Raw genomic sequence first — 18066 nt, forward strand, 5'->3', positions numbered from 1 at the left:
CTCCCCCCAGTTTACTGCAGCCCAGGCTGGGCCAGCTCCGCGGATCCTTCACCTCCTGAAGCCGGATTCTCTTGGCTTGGCTCCGCCGCAGGGTCGGGCACATGCAGGGAAAGAATCGAGAGTCTACTGGGCTGACCCGGTTCAGTTGTGGTCTGCATGTGTCCTCTGGGATTCCTTGGCACTCCCCAACCCTCGTGCCCTCACCCCCCACCCAATCTTCCCTTCTCCGAGTCATCCCGGGTCTCTAGGATAACAAAACTGCCTTTCATCAGGCACCACAGGAAGATGCGGTGGACATTATTTCATGTCACCTTTAGAATTTAACATCAGTAGAATCAGAGTCAGTGAAACAAAAGATCCCCCAAGTTCAAATGAGCTGGGGACGGAGCATGGCGTATGTATTGTTTAAAAGGCGTCTAATAATAATGTTCTTTTCAATTAATTATTTTGGTCTAAAGTCGATGAACTAAAACATGGGGCCACAGATTAGACAAAGGATCAGCAAGGAAGTAAGCATCTAAATATTGAAAGGGGGATATAATGGATATGCACACTACTATAGCCAGGGAAGGGCAGTAAAGTGACTAAGATGAAATTCTTTGCAAGTCCAATTAAGCTTTTAGTTCAGAATTTACAATGATAGAGAATGGTTTTGGTTTCTAAAGTGAGATACTCCTTTGTACCACACTATGTCCGGGCCTTTCTATGCGCAAATATAAGTACATGAAGATATAAATATCCATAAATATATGAAAAATTAAATATATATTCACGACTAACAAAATCAGTTTAAAGACTGCTAAGCATACGGCTGTATTTTAAGGGTTTGAGCGAAAGTCTCCCTTTGCTTGAAAACCCTTGACTTTTGATTAAATTATGCAGCTTCATTCTTCATTTTCTCATCTTGCCATGCTTCCTTTTGCACTATCATGTGGTGTCATTTACAAGCTTTACAAGGTAACAAACGGATCTTATTGTTAGCCTTTACATCTTTGTGCAAACTGTCCAGTTGCAGAGATTAGGCAGTTAGGGTACATTAGATTTTTACCAACATTTAACAATGTCAGTAGATAAGTTTGTAGCAGTTATTTTAAAAATGTCATTTTATGTCTCATATACTTTATTATTAAAGTGTGTAGAAATTACTTTTATATTTTTTTTTTGCTAATTAAAATTGTAACATTGAAAATGTGGTCTAAATCCAGAATAGCAAGGACATTCAAACCCGTAATCTCTTCAGTATACCCAGAAATCTCAGAATACTGCATGTTGTACTTAGGTGGGGAAAGCTGACTAATATCTCTTTCTGTTCTATTATTGGACACTTTGTGAAATCATTTAAGAGCTTCCTAACAAATTTAGAGATGGATGAAGGGTGGGGGGAAAAGGAACAAGTAATCAAATAGTCTCCAAAATAGATTTCATTAGGGAATGTGTAAAGATGGCATACCTTGTCTAATTTTTAAAATTACCTTAGATTCATTTATAGGTGTGTGGAGAACCAGAGGTGCTCTGCAGGAAGGGAATAAGTCAGGATGATTACTCAGGATTATTATAAATCAGGATCATTATTATTATTAAATAATACATGATGGAGTTACCAACCTTTAGGGGGTTGTGGGGAAACTACTCTGTAAGTAAAAGTGGCTGATTTTGCAAGATTCAGGGTAGTACATGTCCCACACATCTTAGGGATCAGAGTGCATTTCAGAGTTTTTGCCTTAATCCTAAAGTACTTGCATTTGTGCATTTAAAGCAGACACCCTATTGTTTCTCAGTATTTTAAAAACATTTAATTTCTATCATTAATAATTCTCCACTTTTTTCCATAAGCTTCACTGAGGCATTTCGCCTTCTGGCTGAGCAGGGATGGACGTAGCCCCTGAAGAGCTCAGCAGTGTAGCTCTGAGCATCAGCCAAAGGGGGTTGCTTGTGAAAGAGAAAGAGACAGACTAGGCCCTCATTCCTTACCCCAGGGGCTGAGTGAATTTCCTCTATAGTGCTTCTAGCCCATGCTGGCTTGGGGGGTGAGGCAGTGAATTTTGATCCTCAAACTTGCCTTCCTGCAGCAGTGGACTTTGGAATTAGCTCCATTAATTCTTCAGCAGTATTTTCATTCTGATGAAATGTGATCATGTGTAAACATTACAGTCCTTATGGTGACCTCTAACAGTCTTTTTGGCACTGTTACTTGGGTAGTGTTTTCATACAATCACAGAAATTAGAGATAGAAACCACCTGTTAGGACAGGTCAGCTTGCTGATCCCCTGTGAGCAATGTTCTTTCCAATGTTGTAATGTCAGGAGTATCAGAAGGAATGAGATGAGGCCACATTGTTTGTGTCCAACAAACTTTAACAAAGCCAGAACCCTCACTAGCAGCACCTGCTCCCCCCCCCCCCCCCATCATGGCTGGCAACAGACAGCACCTCTACCCAAAAGAGCATCTTATTTCAATCCTATACCCCCAGCCCCCCTCAAACCACACCCACCTTGGTCTTGGCCACTCTGGTTTTAAAAGACACAAGCAATGGGGCCTTTGCTTTTTAGAGGACAATTCCACAGTCTTGCAGCTCTCACTTCTGTGAATATTTTTGCTGAAATTTTGCATTTTATTTTTTATGACACATTAACATGTTATTTTATTTTCCAGAAGTGTGCTTAGTAGGCAAATGTGTAGAATTCCAACCATGTAGTCATCTCTCACCTTTTTTGTTAATGAAGCAATTGAATCCCAACCCCTATTAACTATTAACATTAAAGTAAAAATAAAAGCTAAAATTAATTCAAATGCTTGAGCAAAATTATGTTTTACCCTGTGTTTTGCTTCTCATTAAACTTGGGTCCATGATGGACTTCTGGAAGGAGCCTTCTACTGAGATTATTCCTCAGATGTGTATGGCAAACTTAATCCCAGGCACAGTTAGCAAAACTCTGGTTCATAGTTCCTGTAACAGGAGGAGAGAGGCAAATTGGTGATCTCTCAGCAAAGGTGGTTCCAGACTACTTAGTGTTTGCCAGGAAATAAGTGGCCTCTGAATAAGTTTCAGAGCATGAAACACTGGTGTTATATACTCACATCTCCATGTCCTATTTAAGAGGAAGGCTGTTGCATTCTGTGGTATCTGAAGCTATCGGGCACTTTTTAAGGGAAAGTCAAACAATTCATTGCAGTGCCTGTAGATTACAAAAGCACAGGCCCATGGTGGCAAGGTCCACAATAAAAAGGAATGGTAATCTTAAATGGAGAAAGGCAGCCTTTGCCAAAGCTGGTATGTGAAAATCCAGGAACAGTGATGGATCCACTTCGAATCCAAGACTGCACATCACATCAGCAAAGATTGGACATATACTCCCAGCACAGTCACCACCATCACTTACTTATCTTTCTCCTGGCTGAAACATCTCTTCTATCTCAACTGGACTGAACCTGACCCCAGTTAGCTCCTGCCAACTTCTTCACTGGGAGAAGGCATATATTTGTAATACCAAAGGCCAGATCCTCAATTGGTATAAACTTCAGTGGAACAATCCCAGTTTACACCAGTTGAGAATCTGTCTCCAAGGGTCTGTTTGTAATCTCAGCTGTGTGATGCACATCACTACATTTTCTAAAATAATCTGTTGTGCTTGACCTTGGATTTTAGAACTGCGCTTGCAATTTAAGGGTCTCCTGTGTATATTTTTGTTTAAATACAATAAAAATAAAAGGTAGTTAATTGCATGAGCGTGTTTTTGCACACACATTTCACCTTCAGAAATCTAGATTAAAATCCTGATTAGGTGATAACTCAAAATACATTTGGTGTTTTCCTAACTGAGCCTCAGTGGTTGTTTGCCCATATCATACAACTAGGCATGATTATACTTTGTTTAGTTTTTCTGGGAGGTTTTTTAAGAGGTCCACGTTTTAGGGGGATATACTCCTATGGGTGTTGCATATCTGAATTGTGGTACACTAGTAGAGCGGTAGAGGGAAGCTTGCTCAATATCTATCTGCACTATGACTGTCTCTGTTATATCAGCCCCGGAATTTCATGTGCTCCAAATTTTAAATTGCAGCAATTTAAAAAGGCATCTATAATTGAATCACCATCCTTTGAGTGTGTCACACTGTGGGCTGAATCATGCAGCCCTTAATCAGTCTAGATATCCACTGAACTCAACAGGAGTTTTGACTAGGTAAAGACAGTGGGATTGGGATTATACTACTTCAGTAAAATAATTATAATGATACTGTGAAAAATGAAGTCAAAACAATTTTGGAAGGTATGCTTTCGATGCACTTAGAGCATTTTGTATTTCCTTATGTTTAACAATGAATAAGAAAGTTATAGATGGACTCTTTTATTAGACTAGGTAAAATAATAAATTTGTATGGTCACTCGTTCTTCATTTTTTATCTATTGGGATAACCTAATTAGTACTTCTACCTATAGTAGTAATAAAATGCATGTCCTCGGAGTGATATTTTTCAGCTATAAAATTTGTATTACATTGCAGAACAAAGTTTACACTATTGTTACAACACTAAATTTGGTATTAAATTTAAACATTTCAGTCTTTTCTTGCATTTTAAAGCAATGTGTTGTGAAGTGGAGATATTTTTCTTGCAGCTTTGAATGATTACTAATTAATTTTGGGGTGTAGGGAGAGGTTCCAGAATGAGTTATGTATAGTTATAATTGTTTTTTTCACTAACTCATTTCCAAATACTTACCTAGGTTGCTGGTCTAACTAGTATTCATGCACAGATGAGGAGTGTTCATTCTTTCAGACTGTAACATACAACCATTTTCTAAATATGGCTTTAAGTTATACATTTTTCGATTCCCTTTTAAAATTTCCAGTATGCCGTATCACGCATTTTTTATGTCTGCTGCCAAAGTATTAACATAAGTCAGAAAAAAATGAATAACAAAGCAATCTCACTCAGCAAAGTGGTTAATTGGATATGCTGTTAAATATGCATATTATGTAGTGCGGTTTCTATAATATTAATGCTGTCAATGTGGCTTGTCAAAGAGGTATACAATCTTTGGTGATGTTGTGAAAAGTCTATAGAGGATTTCAATCAAAAGCGGAATGCTGCTGATGGATTTCTGATAAATATCTTTACACAAGCCCTTCTGCCTTAGTACATGCACAGTTATTGATTGACTGTGGTGCCTTTACAAAAACTAAATAAGTATCAACAGTCTATTGTCGCTTATCAGTAATAGCACTTTTGGCTCAGCCTGCAGTAATCATGTTTTTAGATTTAAAAAATGTTTTATTGTTTTTAATCAAATTCCATTTCAAATATGTTAACAGAAGAAATTAATTTTAGCATACAATATAGTGTTCTTCCTATTTGTTCTAATTTTCAAAAATTGATTTTTGCTGATAGCAAACAGTTGACTTAGGTGTAAAGGGAAATTATCCGTCTTTATTTCTGACCAGTGGAAAACAGTGTGCAGTGACAAAACTGTGACAACAGACTATTATGCACAGTGTGAGTAAGCATAGCCAATTCTATAGTGGTAATTCAATTTTTTTCATGTTCTCTCACACAGATGATCATTACAGTGGTTAACTGTAGTGCAACATGCATGATCATTTTATTAAATTTTCAACAAATCGTTTAGCTCAAGCTTACTTGCTCATCTTTCTTCTTTTTCTTGGTTAAAGATTGCAGTAGCTTTTAACCTCATTAAATAATCAGAATGATACCACTAGCGTCTTTTATATCTCTCCCTAGCATCACTTCAGTTTTCTTGCTGGCTGTTATTAAGTTTGATGTTCTCAAGTCTGTAGCAGTATTTATGTCAGATGTTTATGAACTGACAACTTCCATTCTAGTTTGCAAATATAGTCTAGGCAGAGCTGATAGATCTTGCTGCGATAATAGGTTGACTTGCAATTGTAGCTGTGATTACAATTAGAGTGGAACAGTCTGATTAGATAAAAGAAAGGTATACTATAACTATCTACACTATATTATAACATTCAAAGTGCTTGGTGCAAGGAAGATGGTCTTGTATTTTTCAGAACTTGAAACATTTTTTCTCTTTCATATTCATCTCTGTCTCACACACACACACGAGATATGTTGTTGAAGAATGTTGTTTGAGTGTTGGGCTGAGGACAAGATTTTTTTCCCCAACTTAAAAATAAAAGTTGAAAAGGATTTTTAAAAATCCCTGCATGGGTACATGGGCTTTGCAAACAGATGTAAGAAACAAAAAGTTGGGTCAAATTTCAATGATAGCATCATTCAGTATGTATTTACTAGACTGGTCAGAGGAACAGACTTGGTTCTTTGGGGTCACATACTCCTCTCCATCTCACTGCTAGAGAGGAGACAAAGCTCTTGGAAACTGGGTGGGGAGAACAGGAGGAGTTGAACAGTGATGCTGCTGCATATCATTCTGCATAAATACCACAAAGCTGGGCTTCATGGGCATGTGGTGGCAGAAAGGATGACATGCTTAGGAGCGTCCACCATGTCTGGCATGATGTCATGATCAATGAGCAAAGCTCCATGACACAAACTGCAGTGATGCATTCTGTGTTCTAATCAGCATGATTCCAAATCCACTGGAGTGTGGAGTTGCCACACTGAGAGGTAGAGGGCTGGGCCAGAAAACCAAGCCTAGGAGGAGATTGCCAGGTAACACAAATCCCCAAATGCAGTAGATAAGCAGCGTTCAGGCCCCAAGCCCCTGAAAGTGAGAGGAAATCATTGTTGAGATGAGGGAGCCTGTGACAGTATGGTATACTGCCAAGAGGTGGAGGTCACTAACTGCTGCTTATGCAGCATGGTTGGGAGTTATATAGTTGGGACAGTTACTTGCCAATCCCCAGCCAGTGAAGGCTTGCTAGTCCTGCCCGAAACCTCTCTATCAGACAGCCTGTCTTTCCTCACATTAGGATAATCTGGTGAATTGGGACCCCCTAAACCTAGTATTGGGGGGGAAATGAAAATTGTTATCCACTCCTGCAAGTTAATTTTGTGGGAAGGGTGATTAGGCACTTCATTTTCCAATCAAATTAAAAATTAATTAGGGGAGAGAGAATGATCAAGTGGAGATCTACTTTATCCCGATCAACTTGTTATGTGGCATCATTAGCACTGTATTTTACACTAATGAAAGTAAATGTCACACAACATCAAAGATGATTTTTCTTACTTTAAATATAGAAGTCTCTCTTTCCAAAAAAGCAGTTTTTCTAAGAATGAAGAGAGTGTGAGGGTCCAGCAATGGGCGTTTTGCCCATGTGAGAACTGCAGCTTTGGCGCCTTAGTAGGATACTTACATATCCATTTGGAAATAATAAACTGTTAGCCCTTTTCTTCAGCTTTTCACTACAAAGAAGAATGCAAGGCCATGGGTGCTTAAAAGTCAGCACAAGCATCCTCTGATTCCAAAGTAGGCTGACTATTTTCCAAATGTGTTTATTAGCAATCACATCCCTTCCCATATGCAGCAGAGTTAATGCTTCTCCAGTCCTTGTTTGCGCCTTGATTTAGCTCATATACAAATATAAATTAGGGGTGTGACAGGATCCCCAGGGTGCAGTCTGGGACTGTGGGACTGCTGTGCCCCCCTGAACTCTCTCCAGCCTGGGCTGTCTCTCACAATGCCTTGATAGTGACCAGCAGCAAACCCCTCCAGGTGCTGTTATCACTCAACACAACCACATGTGGAGCCCCACACCTAGCTAGATTTCATGAATGCTCCCAGAGCCACTCATGAATCACACAGAGAAAGGCACCAGAGCCATAGCCCCAAGCTCAGGAATATGCCATCTTGCACTACTCAAGATGAGCAGTGCAAAATTTTTAATTGGTTCACCACTTTATCAATGGAAGGTGGATATACACCAGCCTTTGCAAAACCTGAGCTGATTTACCACACACTTCAGACAAACTCACTGGTAAAGATAAACAGTTAAACAAATTTATTGACTACAAAAGATAGATTTTAAGTGATATTAAGTGATAGGCAAAAAGTCAGAGTTAGTTACCAAAAGAAATCAAATATAAGCACACAGTCTAAACTCTCAACCCTATTAGACTGGGCAACCTCTAGACTAAGCAGTTTTTCTCACCTCATTGGATATTGCAGTTCATAGTACACAGATTTCACCCTTGAAATCTGCGCCAGTCCCCTCAGTTGGAGTCTTCAGAGTGTCCTTGTTGTTTGCAGCATAGGTGGGTGAAGGAGAAAGGCAAAGCATGGGCCTGCTCTGTTCTGTTTTATACCCTCAGTCAAATGTGCTTGGGGAACACACAAGTCCAGGCATGTCTGGGGGGCATTGCTGAGTCTCCAGGCAAGGTTGAGCAATTCCCCTGGTGTGGCCTCATGCAGGTGAGTCATTGAATTGTAGTTCCCTTGCTGGACAATGGCTGTTGATGGGTTGTTTGATGCCCCGCCAGGATGTGGGTTACTTTCCTTGCTTTTGCCTCGAGGGAGCTAATATCTGGCTGATTCCGCAATTTACAGCGCATTTTATTGACAACCATACAACACAATTCTCATAACTTCATATGCATTAATGATATATGGATAGAGAAATTAGTTTCAGCAGATCATAACCTTTCCCCAGATACCTTACAAAGCATGCTTTATATGCAAGATCACAGTAATATATAAATGAAGAATATGGGGGTTACAGGGCACTCCCCCAAGGTACAGAATGTCACAAGGGGGTAGCAAGAAATGCTAAAAAACTAGTTTATGACTATCCCTGCGTGAATGAGCAGAGATGTGAAGAGGGTGTAGGGTATGTCTGTTCTTCAGCTGGGAGGTGTGACTGCAGCATGTGTAGACCTACCCGAGCTACCTTTGATCTAACTACATCAAAGATAACTCGAGTAACAATGGTTGTGAAGCCCTGGCAGAACAGGTTGCTGCATGGGGTAGCCCCTCCCCTCCCACCCCGGTCCCTGGGTACATGCTTGAGCAGGTGCTGCCCATGCTTCTGCAGCTTCACTGCTATTGTTACTTGAGCTATCTTTGATCTAACCAAGGGGTACATCTACACTGGACCTGGAAGTGTAATTATGCAATGGAGACTATAACAGCATAGCTAAGCTAGCATAACCCCACAGCATAGACAGAGCCTGTGCCAAAGGAAAGGGATTTGCCATCAGTGTAGAAAAAGCACCTCCCCAGATGATGATCACTATGTCAACAGAAGCATTCTTCTGTGAACACAGCTACATCTGCATTGGGGGTTAGGTCAAAATATTGGTCGGGAATTTTTTCACATCCCTGAATGACTTAACTTTTAAGTATAGACCAAGCCTAACTCTGCTTTAGCTAGCATGTTAAAAAATAACAATATGGCCAGAGTAGCATGGGCGGTGGCTCAGGCTAGCCACCTGAGTATGTACCTATGATATCAGACAGGCTTGTAATCAGAACATAACATAAGAATAGCCATACTGGGTCAAAACAGAGGTCCAGCTTGCCCAGTATCCTGTCTTCCGACAGTGACAATGTCAGGTGATTCAGAGGAAATGAACAGAGCAGGTAATCATTAAGTGATCCATCCCGTCACCCATTCCCGGCTTCTGGCAAACAGACTACGGACACTTCAGAGCATGGCTTTGCATCCGTGCCCATAACTAGCTAATAGCCATTGATGGACCTATCCTCTATGAATTTATCTAGTTCTTCTTTGGACCCTGTCATAGTCTTGGACTTCACAACATCCCCTGGCAAAGAGTTCCATAGGTTGACTTGCATTGTGTAAAGAAATACTTCCTTTTGTTTGTTTTAAACCTGCTGCCTGTTAATTTCATTTGATGATCCCTACTTCTTGTGTTATGAGAAGGAGTAAATAACACTTTCTTATTCACTTTCTCCACACCAGTCATGATTTTATAGACCTCTATCATATCCTCCCTTAGTCATCTGTTTTCCAAGGTGAACAGTCCCAGTGTTCTTAATCTCTCCTCACATGGAAGCTGTTCCATACTCATAATCATTTTAGAGTGGGGTGGGAGGAGGTATTGTTTCATGGTGTCTGTGTATATAATAATGTATTCTGCAATTTCCACAGTATGCATCCGATGAAGTGAGCTGTAGCTCACGAAAGCTCATGCTCAAATAAATTGGTTAGTCTCTAAGGTGCCACAAGTACTCCTTTTCTTTTTATAATCATTTTTGTTGCCCTTCTCTGTACCATTTGCATTTCTAATATCTTTTTTGAGACGGGGTGACTACATCTGCACGCAATATTCAAGGTGTACCAAGAATTTATATCGTGACATTATATTTTCTGTCTTATTATCTATCCCTTTCCTAATGATTCCCATCATTCTGTTAGCTTTTTTGACCACTGCTGCACACTGAGTGGATGTTTTTGGAGAGCTATCTACAATGGCTCCAATATCTCTTTCTTGAGTGTTAACAGCTAATTCAGACCCCATCATTTTATAGGTGTAGTTGCGTTATGTTTTACAATGTGCATTACTTTGCATTTATCAACATTGAATTTCATCTGCCCTTTTGTTGCCCAGTCACCCAGTTTTGTGAGATCTCTTTGTAACTCTTTGCAGTCTGCTTTGGACTTAACTATCTTGAGTAGTTGTGTATTATCCGCAAATTTTGCCACATCACTGTTTACCCCTTGCACAAGCCTCCGCTTAAATAGACTCAGTGCTATTTTTAGCTTCCTAGCTTGAACAGAGCTAGCACATGTACATCTACACAAGATAGGAAGTACACCTTCTATCTGCAGGGTAGACTTAGTCTTAGATCAAAGTTAGCTCAGGTATGACTACACGTGCCTCAATCACATCTTTCGATTGCTGAGCAGACCAACCGTCAGGTGTTTTTCCCTCCCATCAAACCAGGTGAACTTGCATTCCTGGCTCACAAGAATAGGTGGACTCTAGCACCAATAGCAGTGCTAGAAATCCCATCGAGGGTGGGGAGAGAAATGGCCATCTACACTGATTCCTCTACACTGGCTAGCAGAGATAAACAGGCATGGGGAAACCACCGGGTAGAGAAGAGGCTCTTGCTACATGTGTTCTTCCTGTGTTCCCAGAGAAAGTGGACCCAATACTGCTTCCCTCTGTAGTCAGTGACAAAATTCCCATTAACTTCAGTGTTTGCATGGTCAGGTCTATTGTGCCTGCATCAGATATCATGCCTCTCATACCTGCTGCATGGGAAGTATCTTTTCTTTCCCCAAAACAATCTACCCTTAAATTAGAGAATAAAATAATGCAAATAATAGAGCAAATAGATGTGTTTGGAGACACCATGTTGATGTAATCAATTGGTCTGTTTGCCTTATTTTGCAAGTCAGGAATTTGGAATTAAAACCATTCAGGGAAAAAAATGAACTCTCAGATTTAGGGGAAATACATTACTCTTAGTTTAAATAAATGGTCTTATTTAAGATCTTGAAAGTGCAGTGTTCCCTAAGAAGAGCATGGGAACACTAGACCCTTAATTTTGCCAGGAGGAAACCCTAATACTAAACATTTAAGAAGTAGAAGACTGTGAGTCCCTCTTCTCACTATCATCACTCACTCTCTAATTTTCTCTTTTATATTTTCCATCACACAGACCTTAACTGAGTGGCCCACTCTAGTTGAACAGGCCATCCCAGACCTAAAATTTCCAATTGGTCACAGTAGGCATGTGCCTAGGGCACCAGAGTTCTAGGCATGCCTAAAAGTTAAAAGTGGGCTCCTGGCAAGGGTTGGTGGCCACCTAGTGTGTGGGGCTGGTGCAGTGTGAGCATCCGAGTCAGCCCACATAGGGGCACTGTGAGCCACAGCTGGGTGGGGCAGCTGCTGAAGGTGCTGGGAGTGTTCCAGCCCCTTCTGAATCTTGGCCACCTTACTGCCTGTGCCAGGGATGGAAAGGGAGGGGCGTGGCTAGTGCCCTGTATGGCAGAGCTGGAGAGTAGCTGCCACGCCAGACTGTGGGAGGAACGGAAGACACCCAGGGACCCCTCACCGTGTGGAGAGTTACAGTCTCTCCCTTGCACCTTGCCTGGGGTGGGTGGGATGCATCCCGGTCAGGCTGGGAGTGCCTCTCATGGTGGAGGGTATCATGCCTTTCCATGGAGGCTGTTCCCTGGCTGCCCCCGCTGCCCTTGGGCTGCTCTGCTCAGAGATGGGGGGGCTGGGGTGGGCAGTGCTGCTTTGAGGGGCTGCTGCAGGGAGGATATTGTGGCCAGCACAGATTTGATACAATATGAAATAAGTTTCAGGTTCATATTGCGGCAGTGTCAGCTGTAGGCAGGGGGAGGGGCACTGAAAATGCTGTGCCTACAGGCACATAAGGTGTAAATCTGGCCCTGATAATGGCATTACAATATTTATGTAAACATGGGAACTGATTTTACATGATTCTAGGGTGAAATGCTTCCTACAGAAAGTCAGCACGATCCCATGTATCACTTATGGTGTCAAAATTGGGCTTAGGAGGAACTGAAAAGTGGTGCTTGAACCTCATGCTGGCCCTCTGTACAAGGATGAAGTTCACCCTAAATCTCTAGCCCACTCAGGATCTCAAAGTTAGATAATAAATGTGCAAGATTCTGCCAGACTTACTCAAGCAGCTTTGACTTCCGTCCCATTGACTTCAGTGGGACTGTTGTGAGACTTAAGGACTGCAGCGTCAAGCCCACTGACAATAGAATGAGCAATACAATTTGGGGTGTTAAATTATGTAATTTACTGGATTTAAAAAAAATATTTCATGGGGCCTGGTACTGAATCTTGCTTTAAATAGATATCCAGTACACAAGGAATAGGGATGAAGTCAGTAGAGTACTATAGAAATTGTTCTAAAAACACATAAGCCCAAATCATTGTCTATGGCCAAGGAGTTCACAACACAGTTTTGGAGGCTGGGGTGAAAATGACTTTAAACACCACTGTGCTGTGTGATGCACTAGGCTGGCTTTATGCCATAAATTAGAACTGCCTTAGTGATGCATAATTAATTTGTGATGCTGCTTGCTAATGGCCCTAAGGCAGCCAAGGTCAGCAGGGCACAGGGAACTTTTTCTTCCCATGGTCATGGTCCCAAGGCTGGCAGCCAGCGAGGAGGTGTTGTAGGAAGCTGTGCTAGTGGAGGACCCCCCCCCCCCCATGCTGGAATGTTCCTCTTGCAGTCAGCTGTTCAGGCTTTAGGTCTGTTTTGTGCTCCAAGTGCCCAGACCCCAGTGGAGAATCGAAGGCATAACATTTAACAGAGAATCATTTCTTTTCTATAAGTGCTTTTGACTATCCTATAGGTTTTTGTACCAGGGATGTAATCCTCTATGAAACGCTATACCATGGATTAAAACAGTTATAGGATAGTCATTATTTTCTATGTAAATTCTATGGGACTTTTCTGTAAGGACTAATGTGCCAAATTACTCCTCAACATTTTTGGTGTTTTTTCAGGTCACAGAATATCTTTTATCTTAAGTAGGGCTCCCTTCTGTATATAATAGGATATTAATATCAGTGTTAAATATGAATGGTAGAACATATGAGAATAAGTAAAACATTTTAAGGGGTGTGAAAAGTCAGTAAGGAAAGTGAGATAACTGGAAAAAAGTTCGGATTTACTTTAATGTTTAGGGAATTTAATTTTTAAAATAATAAATAATATTGTTTGAAAGAATGTGAAATGTAGGGTTTCAGTTCCTTTTAAAATTGAAAAAAAAAAACAGGTTTAAATATATTATATGCATCATATTTTCCCTTTGTAACTGTGCATAGAATTGATTATAGATTAAGTTGTATGGTCCAGAATGCTGCTACTTGTTTACACCAGTGCTTCCTCACTGCCATTACTAGGATTGCAGCAAGGAAAAGGCCCAAATCTGCTCCCATTGAAGTTGGTGGAAGTTTTGCTGCTGATTTCAATGAGATTAAGATTACGATTGAAGTGGCATCAGAATTTGGCCCTTAAATCCCCATTCTTCAAACGTTTCTGCATGCAAGTAAACATGTGACTACTCACATGTACAAGGTTACTCATGTGAGTACATGTGTGCATTGTCAAGGCCTGAAGATGTACATTTTAGATTAAATCTGTGTTCTTCCAAAACTAAAATGCGCACAAACATTTTTAATGATTAACTGGGGGAGGAGGGAAATTCTAATACCCAAATTGTTACAGTTATATTACTATTTCAAAATGCAGCAGAGTAAAACCCTAGCTTTAATTTTTGATCTGAAATAATAGATTTCACAATGATAATTCTTAAAATAGCATTCAAACAGCTGCTGCTGTTCTCTAGTTTCCAAAACGTGTTTATAATACTGACATGCTTATAACAAAAAAGCCATCATTCACCTAGGTTTGAAGCCAGATCATTTTTATGATGTTGATTTTTAACTCCTGAAACAATAATCTTTTTATTCTTTTTCTGTAGGCCATAAAGTTTTCTTCTGTTTGCTCAGCACAATTTGACAGCTTTAGCTGCTGATGTCTGACATAACAGAACCTAGTAAAATCTACTTGATAAATAAACTGCTATAGCACTTTGAAGAACTTCATGAAGAAAGATTTATAGCAAAATCTGTTTTACAACAGAAAAAAACTACCATTTTAAAGTAAGATTCTAACTTTTTAGTGCAAAGGGCTTTGTAAAGCAGTGTATAGTTAAACACAAAGAGGTTGATGTCATCAGAAAAAGAGACAGAGAAATGTTTTATCTATTTTAGTTATTTTAGGAAAGTTATTTTAAATGTGTGAGTCTGATTGTCCAGTCACTTACACTGGTGTAAATCCGGACTAACTCTGTTGATGTCAGTAGTTTATACACACGTATAAAAATGGAGTGAGTGTGAGGAGAATGAGACCCTTCATCTTTACCGCAGTAAAAAGTGTTCTCATAGGGTGAGCTGATGCCCCACATAAGACCTCAGCATAGGTGTACTGAGTTGGCGCATATGCTTTCAGCTAGCTCTTTCCAAGGGGTGAATTTCACCCACTGTGATCATATAATCTCTGTTAAAGAAATGCACACATAACACATGGCTCATTAACATAGAGGTAATTGAGCAAATAAAAGTGTTTTAGGCTTTTGTAAGTATTTCCTGTTTATATGGTGCCTTTAATCTCTGATGGCTGCTTGGTACTTACCTTCCCCTTTTCCCATTTTACGAATTTGTGGATATTCATAGATGGAAGTACAAGTAAAGATTATGTTTGATGTAGGAGTGGAGTCACATATGCAAATAATAGCTTGTGTGTGATGTTGCTTTCTAGTACCAATTCATTGCTACATTATAATTAAGAAGGGAGGAGGAAGACTATTCATTGTAGCTAAGTAATGCTCTGTATACATTTCAGATGTGATCAGTACAGTGCTGCCAAAAAACAATGTTTCCAAATGTCTGTGTTAAAACAAAACTAAGCTGCACATCCCAAACCACTGGCCTTTTGTAGATATTTTCTTCCTTGATTCTACCTGTACTCATATATGGTATTGTAGTTTCTGAGCATATATTGATACATCTATCCCCACAAGGCCCTTCCAAGGAAGTATTATCCCTATTTTACAGTTGGAAACTGAGGCACAGAGGATCAGATTCTCACTGGTATTCCTTCTGGAATGGCTCAAAAGAGTCAGAAAGCTGCTGAACTCATCAGCTGAGGATTCCCCCTGTGCCACTCTCCCACTTGGCCATGGTGTAATAGTTATGCCTGGGGCATTGCCAGAACATGCCAGAACATGTTATATTCAGCTGGTGTAAGTTAGTGCAGACTCCAGGCTGCTCTAGCATAAGCCATGGCTCAGGGTTTTGTAGATCTTCTCTGAGGATCAGGGAGCCATAACCAACTCCTGACATCCCCTTCCTTAACAGCTGTATCAAACAGAAACTCAGCAGAGCAGAGAATATAGGCTGGAGAAGTTAAGGACTAGATTGTGCAACCCTTAATTAAGTTTTTTAGTGGTTGTCATAAATATAAAGGGAAGGGTAACCACCTTTCTGTATACAGTGCTATAAAATCCCTCCTGCCCAGAGGCAAAACCCTTTCACCTGTAAAGGGTTAAGAAGCTAAGGTAACCTCACTGGCGCCTGACCCAAAATGACCAATGAGGGGACAAGCTACTTTCAGATCTGGAGTGGGGGGGAAACAAAGGGTTCTGTCTGTCTGTGTGATGCTTTTGCCGGGAACAGATCAGGAATGCAGCCTTCCAACTCCTGTTAAGTTAGTAAGTAATCTAGCTAGAAAATGTGTTAGATTTTCTTTTGTTTAATGGCTGTAAAATAAGCTGTGCTGGAGGGAATGTATATTCCTGTTTTTGTGTCTTTTTGTAACTGAAGGTTTTGCCTAGAGGGATTCTCTATGTTTTGAATCTGATTACCCTGTAAGGTATTTACCATCCTGATTTTACAGAGGTGATTCTTTACCCTTTCTTTAATTAAAATTCTTCTTTTAAGAACCTGATTGATTTTTCATTGTTCTTAAGATCCAAGGGTTTGGGTCTGTGTTCACCTGTACAAATTGATGAGGATTATTATCAAACCTTCCCCAGGAAACGGGGTGTAGGGCTTGGGGGGATATTTTGGGGGAAGACATCTCCAAGTGGTCTCTTTCCTGGTTCTTTGTTTAAAATGCTTGGTGATGGCAGCATATGGTTCAAGGATAAGGCAAAGTTTGTACCTTGAGGAAGTTTTTAACCTAAGCTGGTAAGAATAAGCTTAGGGGGTCTTTCATGCAGGTCCCCACATCTGTACCCTAGAGTTCAGAGTGGGGAAGGAACCTTGACAGTGGTTACTCACACATACAGTCCCATTAAACAGAGTAACTGTTTATCAACATGAATGTTGCACAGTCTAACCCTAAGATGCACAGAGGGAGTCTGTGACAGGGGCAGGAATTAAACAAAGATCTCTTGAGTCCCATTTTATTGTTGTCATTTATTTGTATTGTGGTAGGGTTTAGGAGACCCAATCCTGGGCAAGCACTCTGTTTTGCTAAGCACTGTACAAACACCATTCTCCCTCCCTTTCAGCATGTGAGTTGTGTAGTGGAATTAGCAGAACTGAACTGTGAGAAAGGATGATACATATAGATAACTGGAGAACTGCTCAAGCAGCAAGATAATATCATTGTATACCAAAAAAAAGTGCTTACAGTAAAAATAAGGGCTCCTCCTCCTCCCATGTTAGTTTGTACCTTTTCCCATATTATGCCTTCCCAATGGTTTGTGTTGCTGTCGATCTGTATTATTCCTGAATAAGGGCATATATCTAGCTGTAAAAAGGATATCAAATACTACCCTTTGTGTATAGTAAAGGAACAAAAGAATTCTTCCTGGCCTTCACAAGTTAGACATACCCGTCTTTCTACCAATGGCAAATCTTTGCAAACTCAAGTTTTCAAAAGGTCATAAAGACATGTCATTAGTGTCATAGTCTGCTTCTTGTCCTGCAATCTCAGGACACATTCTACACATTGTCTGATGTCTATTATTTGAGAGGTGCAATCATGATAAATTGAGCCTAGATTCAAATTGGTGGATCCACATCATGGTTCTGCCACCAGAGAGTTTTTTCTGACACTGTTTGCCATTGTGCTGTTGTGTTTATATTTACAGTACAGACCCGTTTACGCGCGAATTTGCTTAACGCGCGGTAGCGCCATGCCTCCCAGTTCTACCTATTTAACATGCGAGACTTGTTAACACGCGGTACAGGAACTTGCTATGTAGCACTACAGATTTGGTCACTAACTCACTGACATAGAAATCAACAGGAAGTGTGGAGCGGAAATGTGTTGTACGTCTTTACCGCCGATGGACGGGGAAGGAGCAGCAATGTTAAAACGCTGCCGCGGCAGCGCTGGGCTGCTGACTGGGGTGGGGAGGGGGCAGCAACATTAAAGCGCTGCCGCAGCAAAGGACCTAGCAGTGCTTTAAGGTCTCTGCCCCTTTTGCCCCCCTTGACTGCTGACAGGCAGGGTGGCGGACAAAAGGAGCAGCTGCCCTGGTGCTAGCAATTTAAAAGGTCCTGGGGCTCCGGACGCTGCTACCACAGCAGCTGTCCAGAGCCCTGGGGCCTTTAAGTTGCCACAGGAACCCCGGGTGGCGCAGA

The 18066-nt window shown here is 40.8% G+C and overlaps 1 protein-coding gene across 27 annotated transcripts in view; it reads left to right on the forward strand.

Moving 5' to 3' along the window:
• Positions 1-18066, forward strand: part of NRXN1 (neurexin 1) — a 1220951-nt gene that overhangs the window by 783521 nt on the left and 419364 nt on the right. The window lies entirely within an intron of this gene.

Source organism: Natator depressus, chromosome 3, assembly GCF_965152275.1.
Source record: "Natator depressus isolate rNatDep1 chromosome 3, rNatDep2.hap1, whole genome shotgun sequence".
Taxonomy (NCBI): domain Eukaryota; kingdom Metazoa; phylum Chordata; order Testudines; family Cheloniidae; genus Natator; species Natator depressus.